Source organism: Schistocerca piceifrons, chromosome 8 (genome assembly GCF_021461385.2).
Source record: "Schistocerca piceifrons isolate TAMUIC-IGC-003096 chromosome 8, iqSchPice1.1, whole genome shotgun sequence".
NCBI lineage: Eukaryota > Metazoa > Arthropoda > Insecta > Orthoptera > Acrididae > Schistocerca > Schistocerca piceifrons.
Genome location: NC_060145.1, coordinates 287,288,708 through 287,305,085, shown reverse-complemented (window position 1 = coordinate 287,305,085; position 16,378 = coordinate 287,288,708). Strand labels below are relative to the sequence as shown.

Below are 16,378 nucleotides of genomic sequence, written 5' to 3'. Positions count from 1 at the left end.
GTTAATAAAGAAATAATGAATGCTGAAAAAAAATTAATTCCCGTTTTGATCACTTGGTGAAAAATCTGGCGTTGTGATTGCAAGAAATACGTAACAGATTAGGAACAGACGTTGGCAGAAGAGCTCAAATAAATGAGAATGACATAATATTGATTTTATTATTAACAGCCGTTTACACTATTTTTTCAATATGAATACCGGAGAATTCGCCGAGTTGCTATACAGTTCCAGATTTGCACCTAGTGGCCAAAATTTGAACTAATTTTCCCAGCGTAAATCTCTTTCGCATTAAGATATTAGCATTGCATCTCCCAAGTTTCATTGTCTTACGATGTTTACAGCCCACAATGGGCATCCGCGAACAGCTGCACTTAATTGTAACCACCAAGTATATGGCAGCTCTATGCTCGTAGCCACTACACATGCACGCAGCGGCCATGCTGTCCCCCCCCCCCCCCCCCTCTCTCTCTCTCTCTCTCTCTCTCTCTCTCTCTCTCTCACACACACCACCACCACCTCCTCCTCCTCCTCAACTGCGCACGCCGCGCACATTCCATTTCGCTCTCTCCATCTCTCTCTTCCACCAACACCTCCAACCACCTCAGAGTATTTCATCGCTTCGATGTCTAAGCTTCACCGCCTGGGGTTTTGCAAACCCGTGCCACGCAGAACAGAGTACAGCCCCTACTCGAGTTTGCTTTCGCAACGTGCAGACCAATTATTCGGCACGGCAAATCGCACACCGCTATTGATCGCAGTATATTCGATTCGTGTTAGTTATTTACTACAGTTGTAAAATTCATTATCTTGTGGCGACATTGTTCTATGTTCTATATTGCAAAATTAAACTGTCTATTTTAAAAGACAATGTCGCGTTGGCTTAAAGACGCCGCAACAAAATCTTGCATCGAAAGTTCAAAAGTGATTCGCCCGAAAGATGCGGCATCAACCTCAAAGAATACCGATTAAGACTAAGAGATTCAAGAAGGTGATGTAATGACTTCAAGCTCCATGGTTTCATGCATTATGACATCTAATGACTCACTAAAGGCGAGAAAAAGTATGACAAATCTTACATCAGTCTCGGATTTGTTATTTCTAACAGCTCACCTCTCGGCATGTTATGTACGAGCAAGCTGCTTCCGAATAGTTTCATGGTACCTGCTAAGTTGCATCGACATTTAGCAACTATACAACCTGATTGCCAAGACAAGAATGACGAATTCTTTGTTTGTGAGAAAGATCTTCCATCCTGTGTAAAAATTTAGCGTGTTCTCCCAATTGTGGAAAAAGCCAGACCTCGTACGTATTCAGGTATGCGATTCCTGTAACCGTTTTTCCCCGCAGAATTAACAGATCGTAAATCTATCCTCGGAAAATGTTACGAAACACACGAAGCTCTGGAGTGTGTCTCTCGTCCTCGACTGAGGTATACAGCTACTGTGTTCTTCACGTGAATGGCAAAAGCCAGGCGACTAGCCTCCTTTCCTTTATGCAACTGCAGGGGAATTTAATTATTCTGTTGTCCAAAATTAAAGCAACAAATGGAAATTTTGCAAGGCTACTTTTACTTTGCCACAAAACAGTATAAACAGGTGACAGTAAAGTAGAAAGAATACAAAGAATTCAGAACGTAAACAACTGCAACATGCATAAAGGTAGACAAAAATGTTCGTTTTTCCAACTTCACGGATTTCCACGCACATTCCGACAACTGGTTAATGTGCTCAGTGTGCGGTGTGACCACCTCTGGTAGCAATACAAACCTGACAGCGACGGGCCATGCTGTAAATGATATTCTCATGTTGAGGCACTAACACCCATTCTTCCTGCAGAGCTGCTCGCAAGTGTTAGAGAGTGACCGGTGGATGCTGACGTCAAGCAGCTGGTCTCTGTAGTGCATCCCAGAAATGCTCTGTGGGATTCAAATCGGAAGAGCTAGCAAGCCAAGCCATGTGTGCAATACCTTCTGTTTACAAGAAAACATCAACCACCCTGCTCTGTGAGGTCGAGAATTATCGTCCATCAATACGAAGCCTGGGCCAAAAGCACCTTGCAACAATCGCAAATGAGGTCCCAAGATCTCGTCACGATACCTGACGGCAGTTAAACCTTGATGATTCACCCGTACAATTTCATAAAGGGTTCGAGTGGTAAACGTAAGCCCTGCCCCCACCTTTAGGATTCCTCCTCGATATAGGTCTCTTTTCACAATGTTTGGGTCCCGAAATAGTGTTCTACGTTCCCTCCAGATGCGAACCCATCGAGAATCGCTCTCCAGACTAAATCGGGACTCATCTCTGAAAATAACTTTGGCCCACTGTTCGATCGTCCAGGTGGCATATTGATGACTTCACTCTACACGTTCTTTTCTGTGAAGACGCGTCAGAGGTTGACACACAGCAGGTCTCCGACAATAAAGGCCACTCCGCGGAAGCCTTCTGCACACAGTTTGACTCGGTACAGCACGTCCAATGGATCTGCGAGCTCACATGCCAGTTGCCGTGCAGTACTAAGGCGGTACTGTCATGCCCTTACAGCCGAATAACAGTCCTTTCTTCGTAAGTCAGACGTGGTCAGCCCTGCCCTGGTCTACGGGATACAGTTTCTGTCTCTATGAACTGTCGCCACAGGCTAGAAACAGAGCGATACACATTAAGGCATCGGGCCACATCAGTTTGCGACTGTCCTGCTTCCTTTCTTTCTACGGTGCTCCAGCACAGAGTCTGATAGGCACCTTCTCTGTGCCATACTACTCCGTCTGTGGCTGTGTACACAGCAACTGCAGATATGGCGCTACCCGGCAAACACTACTTCGTTTCATAGGTGCCCTGATGTCTACATTGGCATGGTTGCTTGTTGACCGGAATGCCATCTTCCGTGCACAGAACGTTCGTACGGGCAACTGGTTGACAGTCTGTATGATTATATCGTGAATTAGTCACAGGACGGGGAAATAGCGGTTTGTTGCTTTAATTTTGGACACCAGTGTAGTTTAACTAGAGTCATTTACGGTAGTTATTTTAAGCGCTGAACTCACTTCCTCTTCCTGCGCTTTTGTAATCTCGTATGGTTCTGGTTACATAAATTTGCCTTATAGGCTGTCTGTTGAAGTAAGGAGTGCTGTGAATATGTGACAGGTCCGGCGTAACGAGGTCGGGAATGGGGGAGAGGGGGGAGGGTGGGCTGGGCACGCCGGTCGCTGTATAGAGGGAGAAGAGCTGCAGCTATAGCGTGTTCCTCTTATCGGGGGACACAAGTCGCTTTGCCAAAGGGAGACCAGGATAAGAGGCCACCATCCACTCACAGGCCGGCCTGCAGTATGGCCGAGATAAAAAAGAAAGCCTTAGTTTCAGATGATGGAACTCTGTCAGCAGGTTGTTAAGCGAAATACTTGGCTGATAAGCATCTCCGGGCTTTCCTAAAAACTTCACAAAACAGTTCTGTCCTACTTGATGTTCGGAAAGAAACAAGTACGCCACTGGCGGTCTGTAGCAACTTGTGTGAGGATTGCCGAGCGTGTTTTGCTAGCGGGAAAACAGGGACAAACTGTGCGTTAGAGACTTGAAAAGTAGGAAACATTGAAAGGAGGAATTGCGGGGTAGATGCAGACGTCACAGACATGAGGCGGAGGCTAAGTTGCGGCTGCAGTATCAACTCGCTGAGTCGTGGTGTCTCCACTCTGCTCACATTGCACTGATGATTATGCGAAGCGTGCGTGCAGCTCCGGCACACTACGACAAGTGAGAGTACTGTAGTTCAAGTTACCTTTTACTGTCTCAAATTCGTCAGTGCTTCCTCAGATCTTTAGGATTCTGGGGTTTAGTTCCAGATACTCACTGTGTTCTTCATAGTCAAGTTGTAGTACACTTCACACAAACAGATGCGAGATTTTTAAGCAAATCCACTTCTTTCAGTAACTATACCAAATCAGAGATTTGATTTGTAGATATCTTGTAAAGTTCATGTCCACATAATGTTTTTTATTGCTTTACAATTACAACTCTCTTTTATACATGGTCCGGTAACAATGTGAAAACCGCCAGGTTCGACGTCAACGTGCAACAACCACTCACAGATGACAGACTTGGGAATTGGCAACAAAGCGTGCTGCGGGAAGGGGGGGGGGGGGGCGCTTTCGGCTAAGAGTGGAAGCATTTCCGAACCAGCTAAGTTTGTAAACCGTTGGCGCGCCGCTGTAGTTGAATTACCGGGTGATCAAAAAGTCAGTATAAATTTGAAAACTGACTAAATCATGGAATAATGTAGATAGAGAGGTAAAAATTGACACACATGCTTGGAATGACATGGGGTTTTATTAGAACCAAAAAAATGCCAAAGGTCAAAAATGTCCGACAGATGGCGCTTCATCTGATCAGAATATCAATAATTAGCATCACAAAGTAAGACAAAGCAAAGATGATGCTCTTTACAGGAAATGCTCAATATGTCCATCATTCCTCAACAATAGCTGTAGTCGAGGAATAATTATGTGAACAGCACTGTAAAGCATGTCCGGAGTTATGGTGAGGCATTGGCGTCGGATGTTGTCTTTCAGCATCCCTACAGATGTCGGTCGATCACGATACACTTGCGACTTCAGGTAACTCCAAAGCCAATAATCGCACGGACTGAGGTCTGGGGACCTGGGAGGCCAAGCATGACGAAAGTGGCGGCTGAGCACACGATCATCACCAAACGACGCGCGCAAGAGATCTTTCACGCGTCTAGCAGTAAGGGGTGGAGCGCCATCCTGCATAAACCTCGTAGGTTCCAGCAGGTGTTTAACAGCCAGGCTGGGGATGATGCGATTCTGTAACATATCGGCGTATCTCTCACCCGTCACGGTAGCAGTTACAAAACCAGAATCACGCATTTCCTCGAAGAAAAAAAGGCCCGATAACGGTAGATGTAAATCCAATCCATACCGTGACTTTCTCGTCGTGCAATGGAGTTTCCACGACAGTTCTAGGATTTTCGGCAGCCCAAATTCTGCAGTTGTGGGCATTGACCGACCCTCGGAGTGTGAAATGAGCTTCGTCGGTCCACAACAAGTTACTCAACCAATCGTCATCTTCCGCCATCTTTTGAAACGCCCACACTGCAAATGCCCTCCGCTTCACTAAATCGCCAGGTAACAGATCATGATGCCGATGGATTTTGTACGGATAGCACCTGAGGGTAGCCGAAGTGCCAACCAAACAGTAGTGTATGGAATGCCTGTGCGACGTGCGACTGCACAAGCGCTGACTTCCCCGTGCATAGACGAACCCGTTACAGTCTCCATTTCTCCCTGAACTGTCTCAGCAGCATTACGCCTTGTGCTCGGTCGGCCACTACGGGATGTATCGTCTAAACAACCCGTGGCTTCGAACTTCGAAATCATTCTCGCCACAGCTGCATTTGTCAACGGAGCTTTATCCGTTCGAATCCACTTCCTATGGCGATAGGATCGTAATACTGAACGAGCACAGTCTCCATTCTGATAATACAGCTTCACTAAAAGCGCCTTTTCAGGTAACGTCAACATGCTGCGACTGCTGGTGCATCTGATTCTGTCTCTCATTACAGCTCCTTTTATACACGATTGTCATGCGCAGTCACTGACGTTTTGCTGTCCAGGACCATCTGTCGGACATTTTGTGAACTTTATTTTTGTTCTAATAAACCCCCATATCATTCCAAGCATGTGTGTCAATTTTTACCTCTCTATCTACATTATTCCGTGGTTTATTAAGTTTTCAAATTTATACTGACTTTTTGATCACCCGGTATACTGAGCATGCCAAACTGGCGGTATCCAAAACCGGCGCCGAGGCAACTGTGGTGCACCAAGGGCCGTAGATGACAGGGGTGAACGACGGCTGCGGAGATGTGTACGGGCGGGAACAGACGTGCAACTTTTGAGCAACTGACCGCCCAGATGAACCAAGGGGTTACCAACAGCGCCTCTACAACGACCGTTCAGGAAACACTGCTGCGTACGGGCTGCACCCATGCCGACTCCTGTTCATCGACGACGAAGGTTGGAATTTGGATGGCAGTACCGCAGCTGGACATCCACTGAATGGCCACGGGTGGACTTTCCAGGCGAATCACGTTTTATGCTTCATGGTACAAATTGCCGTTTGTGTGTATGGCGTGTAACGCTAAGCAAACTCCCTGTAACAATATTTGGAAGGGTTCAGGCCGGAGGAGGGAGCGTAATGGTCTGGGGAATGTTTTCGTGACATCCCCTGAGTGATCTCATTCTGGAATACACAACTGATCAACACAGCTATGCATGTATCCTCGGAGACCATGTCCACCACTACATACAATTTGTTTCATCCTCGCCACGATGGCTTCTATCGGCAGGACAATGCAACGTGTCGCACATCTCGCAGTTTACGAGCATTCTTCCAAAGCATCAAAGATGTGTTCTCTGTGCTCCCCTGGTCACCAAATTCCCCGAACTTAAACTAATCGAAAATCTGTGGGAGCCACCTCGATCGGACTGTTCGCGCCATGGATCCTCAACCGAGAAACTTAATGCAATGGCTACGGCACTGGAGTCGGCAAGACTAACCATCACTGATGGCATCTTCCAGAATCTCAGTGACACGCTTCCTGCATATCCGCACTGCAAAAGGCGGTTATTCAGGCTTTTGACAGGTGGTCACATTCATGAAACTAGACTGTCATAACTGCAGTGTACACTTAAATCTTGAGTTAATCATCACATGCACTCACTTTCAATATTATTTTACTAACCCACCTTCCGATTCGCTGCTAGTGCCTAAACAAACTAACGCGTTACTAATTACGTTGCGTACACTATATATAGTACTGGGCTTCAAGGATGTGCCTGATTCATGAATAATTCAGATTCAGCTAGATTTCACTTTCACACAGAGTGGTTCTGTACACAGTACCACCTTATGGCGGATCACTTTTCACTTAAATGGAATGTTGCCTCATCACTGAACATTAAACGTTAATCCATAAGACTCTAGATGTTAAACCCGCTCGTGTCAGCTTCTAATGCTTTAAGGGGACTGGTTCATGAACACAAGGGAAAGTCTTGAAAATGTCAGGTTTCTAAATAGTGTAGCTAAAATAATAAGAGTTGCAAGTGTATGTAATTCTTACCATCTCTCAACAGATCTTTTGGGACCATTTTGGTGTTTGAATCACAGCTGTCGCCCTTTTTCTGAATTTTATTTTGTGTTGCAAGTAAACTAAAGCATGTTAATTATTTAAGTCCAGCATAGGTACACATATTTCGAAATGAAAACACAGTAAAAGCTTCATTTGTTCTCGAAGTTCTTTAGACTATAATATTTAAAGTTGGCTTTTTAAAAGTTAATACTGTCAAATTATGATCCAAAAATTTTTTGGTAATGATTATCAAAAATTTTCGTACTTAACTCAGTTTTTCTTTAGAAAGAATAATTTTCAAATTTAATTCATAAGAATACTCACTTTTTAGTTGAGTATGTTTTACGATAGTACGCAAAATTTCAGCCCTCTCTTTAATAGTTTTTAACCTGTGTGTATCGGAAGATCAAATTCCAAACTTCCGAGAAATCCAAATAAAAGTTAAAACTTTTTTCTCTAACTACCGTGCATAACACTGACACATCCCAAATCCACATTCATGTTTCTGGTAGCGCTCTCCCTCCCTTTTCTTTTTCAGACTACTACTAATTCTCGCTTGTGTGATGGTTTCCAGCACTGATTTCTCTGTTCTGAAGAGTCTCCTAAGGTCAATGGAAATTGAAGTTCTTTGCATTTTTAGTCCACCAGGCACTCTCATCAATTCCACAACCTTAAACATTGACACTGAACCACAGTAGTGGACACAACATACTTATTTTCAAAGTATTTAGACCCACTAGAACAGTTTTTTGATAGCTGTTCCCATATAGAGTTGTTGAAACTCTCATTCGGTTTTTTAGTCCTACCATGTAATTACTTCTCTAATAATCTTATGCCACTAAGATACCAAGAAGTCACAAAAAACAAAGTGAGAACAAAATTCTGTTTTTAACGGAGCTGGGGGCGTCGTCACGTCTCCATACACTTTGGTACAATTTCCTGGAAGTAAAGTTTATCTTGTTCACAAAACTTAGATACTTTAAGATAAAAATTTAAAAAACAACTTTTTGACAGTATGAGATTTCCCCTCTGCAGCGGAGTGTGCGCTGCTATGAAACTTCCTGACAGATGAAAACTGCGTGCCGGACCGAGACTCGAACTCGGGTACTTTGCCTTTCGCGGGCAAGTGCTCTACCATCTGAGCTACCAAAGCACGACTCACGACCCGTCCTCACAGGATCAATTCTGCCAGTACCTCGTCTCCTACCATCCAAACTTCACAGCTCTCCTGCGAGCCTTGCAAAACTAGCACTCCTGGAAGAAAGGAATGTAGGAGACGAGGTACTGGCAGAATTGAAGCTGTGAGGACGGGTCGTGAGTCGTGCTTGGATAGCTCAGATGGTAGAGCACTTGCCCGCAAAAGCGAAAGGTCCCAAGTTAAAGTCTCGGTCCGGCACACAGTTTTAATCTGCCAGGAACTTTCACAACTTTTTGACACTTATTCACCTATTACTCGCCGTAAGCTGTACGTGGTGCCGTGCCGTGCCGTATACGAAAATCGCGCCGCATAGTTGTAACGGGATTTCACCTGCTGAAATTCACATCGCAGAACACCTTTTACTCCCGCGTTATCGCTCGATCAGATTGTAAGCACAGTGAGTAACGAAGGAGCAAGCTAGCCGCACCAAGGGTACCCCTACAGGCAACCTCGTCAACCGTCTCCTTACGACGATACGCAATTTAAAATGTACCCCCACGTTTTTGTCTTCTTTCTTGTCGAAGAGGTGGTCTTGTGAACTAGAATGAACGTTTCATCGCCCAGTATATAATTACGCAGATGAGGGCAGTAAGCACGAGTGAGACTTCTACCGCATGCGTGAAACTGGATGGTGACGAATGAGTCCGGTGGGGTCAGTGGTGGGTGTCACGCAAAAGGAAAGTGAAACGGTTGCGTGCTCTGGGACAGGTTAACGTTGCGCAAGCCGTGATCTGGGTCCCTCAGTCAGCAGGCCGACGACCTCGGCCGGCGGTTTCTCAGCCTCGCCTGTCCAGACTGCGCTAGCCGCCGCCGAAGCAGCAGCCGCTGTTTATTTTTACTGGGGCACGTGGTGCGCCGCCACCTTGCCAACGGGATCACCGGGCCGCTCCCACGCACTCTCTGTTCCAGCCCACACACTAACACCCACCGCTACTAGGTCACGAGCTACCTATCCAACACGAGGAACTACTTCCGGTAAAAATGAAGAAACGTGACTGCGTCAATGGTGTCCAGAACTATCGCTAGGTGGTCAGGCGAAACCCGTGCAAATACCTATACACGTTCGACATAGCTTTTCCGGAAGTCTCAGATATGATGTGACTGCCTTTCAATCATTTCACGTATTCAAATTATCGAACCATTTTGACGGGATCGTGCACACTGACAAAGTGAAAATCAGCTTTCACTGTCGCAGGAAGAAAATTTTTCCTTGGTTTCAAGGCCAGTATCTATCAATGTTAGCACGGTAGCCCCCCCCCCCCCCCACCCCTGTCGTCGTCCTACCTTTGAATTATCAGTCAGAATCTACCGTAGTTCATAGAAAGCCCTCTCGTGTGATCATTTACTATTCATTAAAAAAGGCAAAGTCAAAAATGTTACACGTGCCTGAGATACTTCACAGTACGGTACTGTCGATGACAGCAGTATCAATTTCTCCACCATTACTCTGGCTCATTAAGCGATAGGCTTCCTTTTCGTAAGAAGTCAACCAGTTTAATTCTCTGTCTCGCAATGAAGCTCTTTATCACGTCAGTAGGTCTAAGCACTCCGGGAGACGAACTGGCCTTTCTTTCAAGCTCCACATAATTAGCCATTATTGAAAGTGCTATATGTACCTCAATGACACAGTTTGGTACCGAACACCATTTTCTCACTGTACTGCTTGCTCGGCTGGCCGGTGTGGCCGTGCGGTTCTAGGCGCTTCACTCTGGAACCGCGTGACCGCTACGGTCGCAGGTTCGAATCTTGCCTCGGGCATGGATGTGTGTGATATGCTTAGGTTAGTTAGGTTTAAGTAGTTCTAAGTTCTAGGGGACTGATGACCACAGATGTTAAGTCCCATAGTGCTCAGAGCCATTTGAACTGCCTGCTCAAATCAAGTTGAGCACTTCCCAATTACGGTCGCTCTCGTCAGCCACTGCACCAATTGTCACCACAGTTTGCGCAGACATATCGACGTTATGTCGCTCTTTGAATACCTTCACCTATGTAATTACTCCACAATGAGCTTTTTCTGCTATGTGCGCTGTCGTCTTCTGGAGTAATATAATTTTTTTATCTTAAAAACACGTGAATGCATTCACTTTTTATTCGTGCAAACGATATGCAGAGCGTTACGGTGTCCTATACGAACACGCTTGTAAAACGCGTACGTAACATCAGGTGAGGCGAAAGCGTAGTTTATAAAGTGACATAGCACGGAGAAGTATGCTGTCAAGTGTATCTTTATCGGAAGGGATCTGGAGACCCCATGTTGCAGAACTGAAGCACATGCAAAAATTTTGTGCCACGTAAAATCCTGTCTGAGGAGTGAAATTAGTATTGCGTTGTTCCAATTTTACATTGGTAAACTACCAAAATTTTACCTGCCCAAAAAGTTAAGTTCTGTTCATATGATTGACACACCCTGCTGTAGCAGGGAAAAGAAGGGAGCCGCCGGATACATGCACCTGTCGGGGCAGAAAGAAAGCGAATGTCCTCCGTTTATTTAAAAGACTGACTGAAAAGTGGGGTACCAGCTGTTTCATTCTACCTTCCGCAGCAACCTTAAAAATCTTCCCAAAAATTTTGGCATGCAAACGTATTCGCGCTTCTATATGCTGAGCGAGGAGTCAGTGGCAATGGAAGAGAGATGGGAAAGAAATACTGGAAAACAGTAGACGGTGGTTGTATAGAAAGAGCGAAGGTGACAATGGCAGTGTGAGAGAAAGAGACGGACATAGAGGCAGTGAAACATATTTGACAGTGATATGCGGGTGCGATATGTGAGATCGATGTTAAAAAGAGCCTGAATATGCTGCATATCAAAATTTTTGGGAAAATTTTTAAACGTTTCGAGGACCGTAGAATGAGGCAGCTGGTGCCCCACTTTTCAGTCAAGTCATTTAAAAATTGTGCATATTAGCCTTTTTGTGCTCCGACAGAATTTTCCTGCTCATGTTAAATTACTCCAAGAAAAATTAAAATATGGAGAAAGATATTAGTCTTGTTTTTTTAAAGTATGGTACTCTACAAGTCGTGAGGGATGTCTGATGGAATCTGACGAATGCCAAGTCCTGTCTGCGCATAAAGGAGGGTAAGAATTTAACGTCCTGTCGACAATGCTCGGATAGTACACGAATGTTGTTATCGGCCTTGTTTTCAAACGAGCCATACTGGTATTTGTCTCAAGCGATATGGGTCAATCTTCGGATGGCAGGGCATAGATCTGAACCAACCTTCTCTACAACGCGTGTGCTACGTCTTACCATCTCCTTCGGCATGGACATGAAATATGCAAAAAAAAAAAGTGGTATTAGATGCTAGATGGAGCAGGTTAAAAATACCAGATACGAAAAGATTTACAGCGTTACTACCCCCCACGTTTTACGTACGAGGAAATCAAGTTCTATAGTACTTTCAATTCCTTATTTAGATTCAAGCATTACTCTGAAGAACAAGGTTTGACCGTTGTTCTGCTGAGTTATTGCAATGTTTAGCATTCTGAAGGCGAAAACAAAAATTGCAGTGATAACGTTGGTGATGAAACTGAGGAGTATAGCTGAGGAGTGATTACGTAAGATAGACGGAGTGCTTTCTTTTAGAAGAAAATACAAGAAGAAAATACAGGAAGAAAACACAAGTCGATAACGAGATCGGATAGGTTTCACATGGAAACATATAATGATTGGACTATGGAGAATAAACTTAAAAAGTGATTTCGTAGAATCTGAAAACAAGGATTTTGCATAATGCATCCTTAATACAAAAATATGTCTTAACCGTGAATCTAATAGTACATGGAAAATAGGCACACTTTCGATACAAGCGAATCAAGTAATGTTTTCTTTATAACATTGTAGCAGCTTTTCACGCTAGAGCCAAAGCTGATCTTAATTTTATGTAAGTGCAAAATACTTCAAATAAAATTAGAAAATGTGGAGCAAAATTTAAAAAAAAACTTATCTTTATAAACAACCTACTGTCTCACTGGCCACCGACTCCGGCACTACCAAAATTCCTTAGGGGGGGGGGGATAAAATTAAGAGCGAGAAAGCGAATTCACGATTTCATTCTTTACAGATGGTGCTAGACCACACTAAGTTTCGTAAGACAAGCTGAGCTGCTGCGTATTCGAAAACTTCTGTGAGTATAGTAAAAACAATTTTACTTTTTTTACAAACCATGAAGGGCGTCTTCGTTTCTGTGATTTGTGACAATCGAAAATGTTTCATAAGGCCAAGGAAAATGAGACTTTCATTTCTTTTAGTACAAATACATTTGATACACACAAACATCCACTGTTTGTCAATAACAATACCACAAATAGATAACACAACTGAATCAAAACTTACGTAAAAATATTTTTAAAAACCTCACAAATGCTACAAAATCCTATCTTTCGCACCAGCGAAATGCAGACGTTTTGAAATGATTGCGCAGATGCGTTTCATCATCTGCTCCGGAATTTAAAATATTTTGAGTCTTACTACGATCCAATTTTTTTTTTCTCTTATTCCTGCCAGCTATTCTCTTAATTTTTCATTTTGTATGTGTGTGTGCATATGCAGTTTACCACCGAAAAACTCAAATCGCGAGGGAACACCTTGAGTGCAAATGCCATTACAAATTACTATACGGAACCCACGAACAGACGTTTTCTGTTAGGCACAACCTGCTTAATTAGGACTATTCTGTCAGCAAATAATCTGAACCCTGTGTCACAGCGCCACAAGCTTTTGCCGTCGAGGAAACGTGTGCGTGTGAGCTTTAGCTGTGCTACCATCAGTGCAAAGACCTTACGCCTGGAAGCTGAAACACTTCAGTGTCATGGGACTGCAGCCTATCTCTGGAAATGGAAGATTGCACGCTCGCACGTGTTTCTCTCGTGGAAACTTTAACCTTGAACGCCCTTGACCGACGACGAGACAGTGCTCCTAGCGGGCAAAAAAAAGTGGAAGGCCTCGGCCACATAACGAAGCGTAGTGTGGCATGGCAGGAAGTGTGCGATAGTATACCGCCGGACGCATGGCCGATGTAAGAACTTTGCTACCGGTACTCTCAAAACTAATTGACATTCTCGAAAACGACCTCGCCAAACTATTAGAACAAGTGGAGGAAAACCACAACCACTTCGAAAATCAAACTTTTTATATCATAAAAAAAGTTTTATTAACAATTCAATGTATTCCAACATAAACCTCCTGCACACACAGGGATCGTCTAAAACACGACACACAGGAACATACCAAGCAAACATCAATTAAGTAAAATTACGTATTTTGTAGAAACTAGCATCTCTTTCCATGTTTAATTATCACCGTTTACGAGTTATTGAGAGAAAAAAAAGGTGCTACTAGCTATTTTCGTAATCGTTTGCAGACGCGTTCTGAAAATGAATGTCTGCTTCGATGGCTACAGTCTGGCACGTAACATTTGTTAGAATGCGACGTTTCAGTGGGTGAATTAATTTATTTAGGACGCGCCGTCCATTTGTAAGTATTATGAATGAACGGAGTAAAATAAAACAAAACAACGAGCACGCTTCGAATCACTTAAATAAGTACACAAAATTTCTAGATGTCTTCAGCAATTAAATTTCACTCAGTAGCAGCATACTTGCAACCCAATATGATTACGGTAAATGGAAATTCAAAAACTATTATGTCTGCACAGAATGTGAATTATCACTCACCACAGAAACGGGAAACTTCCCCAAACCCTGCTCTAAAAATGAAAAGCCTAGTAGCCGCACCACTTCATTTCTTCCCCCCACTGAAACAATGTATTGCTTAATTAACGAGGGATGAGCCGCTGGAAGCACCATATCCATTTCAAAGCCCCTTTCCTCATTTCTTCACAAAGCTCTTTTTGCCCACCCTTTAAGGTCTATTTTACGATACACTAGCCAGTAAAGTCGGCAGACGAGCAATGATAAGAAATTTTTTTAAAAATACGCGTATGTATGTGTACCGGCCGGCAAACTTATGCTCTCCCGAAAAACCTTTACAGGTCTTACATGAACGAGTTGCAACCAGCGTTTTGGTTCGCTTCAAAGCTCGTTAAGATTCATAATCCCGTGACAGCTGGAAACGGAAATTTGTTTCACTGCTTTTTTTTCGAACTAATACTATCGCATGAGCACTGCAATTTCTCCCCCCCCCCCATCTGTCGTTCTTCCCTTGTCGTGAGACCCCAAGTTAAGACGTGGCCGTTGTCTTACCTTGCTTATCCTCTTCTGCAGTACTGGGCCTCTGATTAGTTCTTCTGTTAAGAGCGCTCAAGATTCCTGGAGACTGCCCGGAGTCGGTAACTGGTCTGTGCTGTCTCGAATAAAAAGAACCCTGGTCAGTTCGGTCTTCCTCTGTGCACGGTGCTTATAGAGAACACGGGTCTGCGGTCCCCTTGCAGGTTAACTTGGAAGGGGGAGGGCGAACAGGCCTGCTCTCAGCGGAGGACTGCTAGTCTCTTCGAGCCTCCCGCTTTACCTGCCCAGTCGCACTTGCAGTCTCTGGGGTGTTGGGTGTACAGGCAAGGTGGAATTTCTAAAGAAGAGAGTACTTTTATATTTTGATTAGGAACGGAAGTGCGCGACTGCTGAAACGCGGGCACCAGCTCACTAGTCGACCTCCGCGCTTTCGAGCAGGCACTGTAATATTGACGCGCGGGCCGGAGGCCTGTTTTACAGCGCCCTTCTGCGCATGCGCCGAGCACGTGATTGACCAACCAATCGGCACTCGCTCCCCTCCATTACTCCGGCAGCTCGTACAGGCGCTCCTCGGGCAAAGGAAGTTGCGGCGCAGTTCTTTTACGCTGATCCAAACAATTAAGTTATAAGCCGCGACGTCATGCTTCTTTTAGTTTCCACTGACTTCATGCGCACGTCGATACTCATCGATTAAGACAATGGAACATAGTGATGAAAGCCTCCTGGAATTATGTGTATTAGGGTACAACTGCAAAGAAACAGGCGAAACGATGAAAGTAATTGAAATAATTTTAAAATATGATTTTAATACACTGTTAGAGGCACGTTGAAATATACTGATGCCTCCGGCAGTTTTGAATAATAAAATTATTTTACAGCAGTTTCTCCCTTTTCAGTCATCTCTATTTCCCTTCTTCGCTACAATTTTGCGTAAGGTCGACACCCGAGTCACACAGTGCATCACAAGCATGACCCGCAATCGATTGCTAGTTAATGTATCTTTAAAGGTATAATCGATCTTCTCTTATCCTCGCCTCCAGCTGTTTCCAGTCAGGAAAACATTTGCAGATCACGCCTTAGATTTTCTCACGTGTTCATGTTACTCGAAGTGACAAGACGTTTTTCTCGAAAGCTATCTGGGCGGCTGGGAAGCAGGTGAAGCAACCACAAGTATCGTACCGAATGGCTAATATTGCTCCGTAATTGCTTACGATTTATTCACTCCGGGGAGATATTTTGAATGCTGGGTGCAGCAGTTGGGGATAGTCTTTCCTTCGTAGTATGTGCAGTAGATCATGAGTTGACAATTATATGGTTGAACACTATCGTCAAAGCAAGGAAGTGAAGGAAGTATCGTCAAAGGCAGTGGTACACAGAACTAGTCTAGAAGGAAAGCACCCCCCCCCCCCCCATATTTTTCAACCATCCAGATATGCTCAAATGAAATGATCCCCTATTTTCACAACTGCTGATTATCATTTATACCAACAATTCACCGCAAATACGTGACGCTATGTGAAGTTTCATATTGTCGCGTGAGTGCAGACTGTAAAACAATCATTTGTTAGGCTCCGCACTGCACTTCGTCTAAAAACAAAAAATGACGCGCGTGACATGCATCCGAGGTGGATGATAATCCGCCCAATATATTCAGGTGCGGTGAGGTGGCTTACGTTTCTACACGTTGCAGATAGCTGTATCATAAGTGCTGCCACAACGTAGGGATATCTTCGGAGAGGCCAGACGCTGTGGTCCCTGAAAAAGTGCAGCAGCCTTTTCAAAAGTTACAGGTGAAACGATCTGGATAATTGACTAATCTAATGTTTTAACATTGGCCAACAAAGCCTTGCTAT

General features: G+C 44.2%; 1 protein-coding gene across 2 annotated transcripts in view; it reads right to left on the bottom strand.

Moving 5' to 3' along the window:
• Positions 1–14,959, bottom strand: part of LOC124712048 (glutamate synthase [NADH]) — a 386,910-nt gene extending 371,951 nt beyond the window's left edge. For both annotated transcript variants that reach the window (XM_047242338.1, XM_047242339.1), the window contains exon 1: positions 14,541–14,959. The gene's annotated coding sequence lies outside the window, so the exon portion shown is untranslated. The remainder of the gene's footprint in view (positions 1–14,540) is intronic.
• Between the last annotated feature and the right edge of the window lie 1,419 nt (positions 14,960–16,378).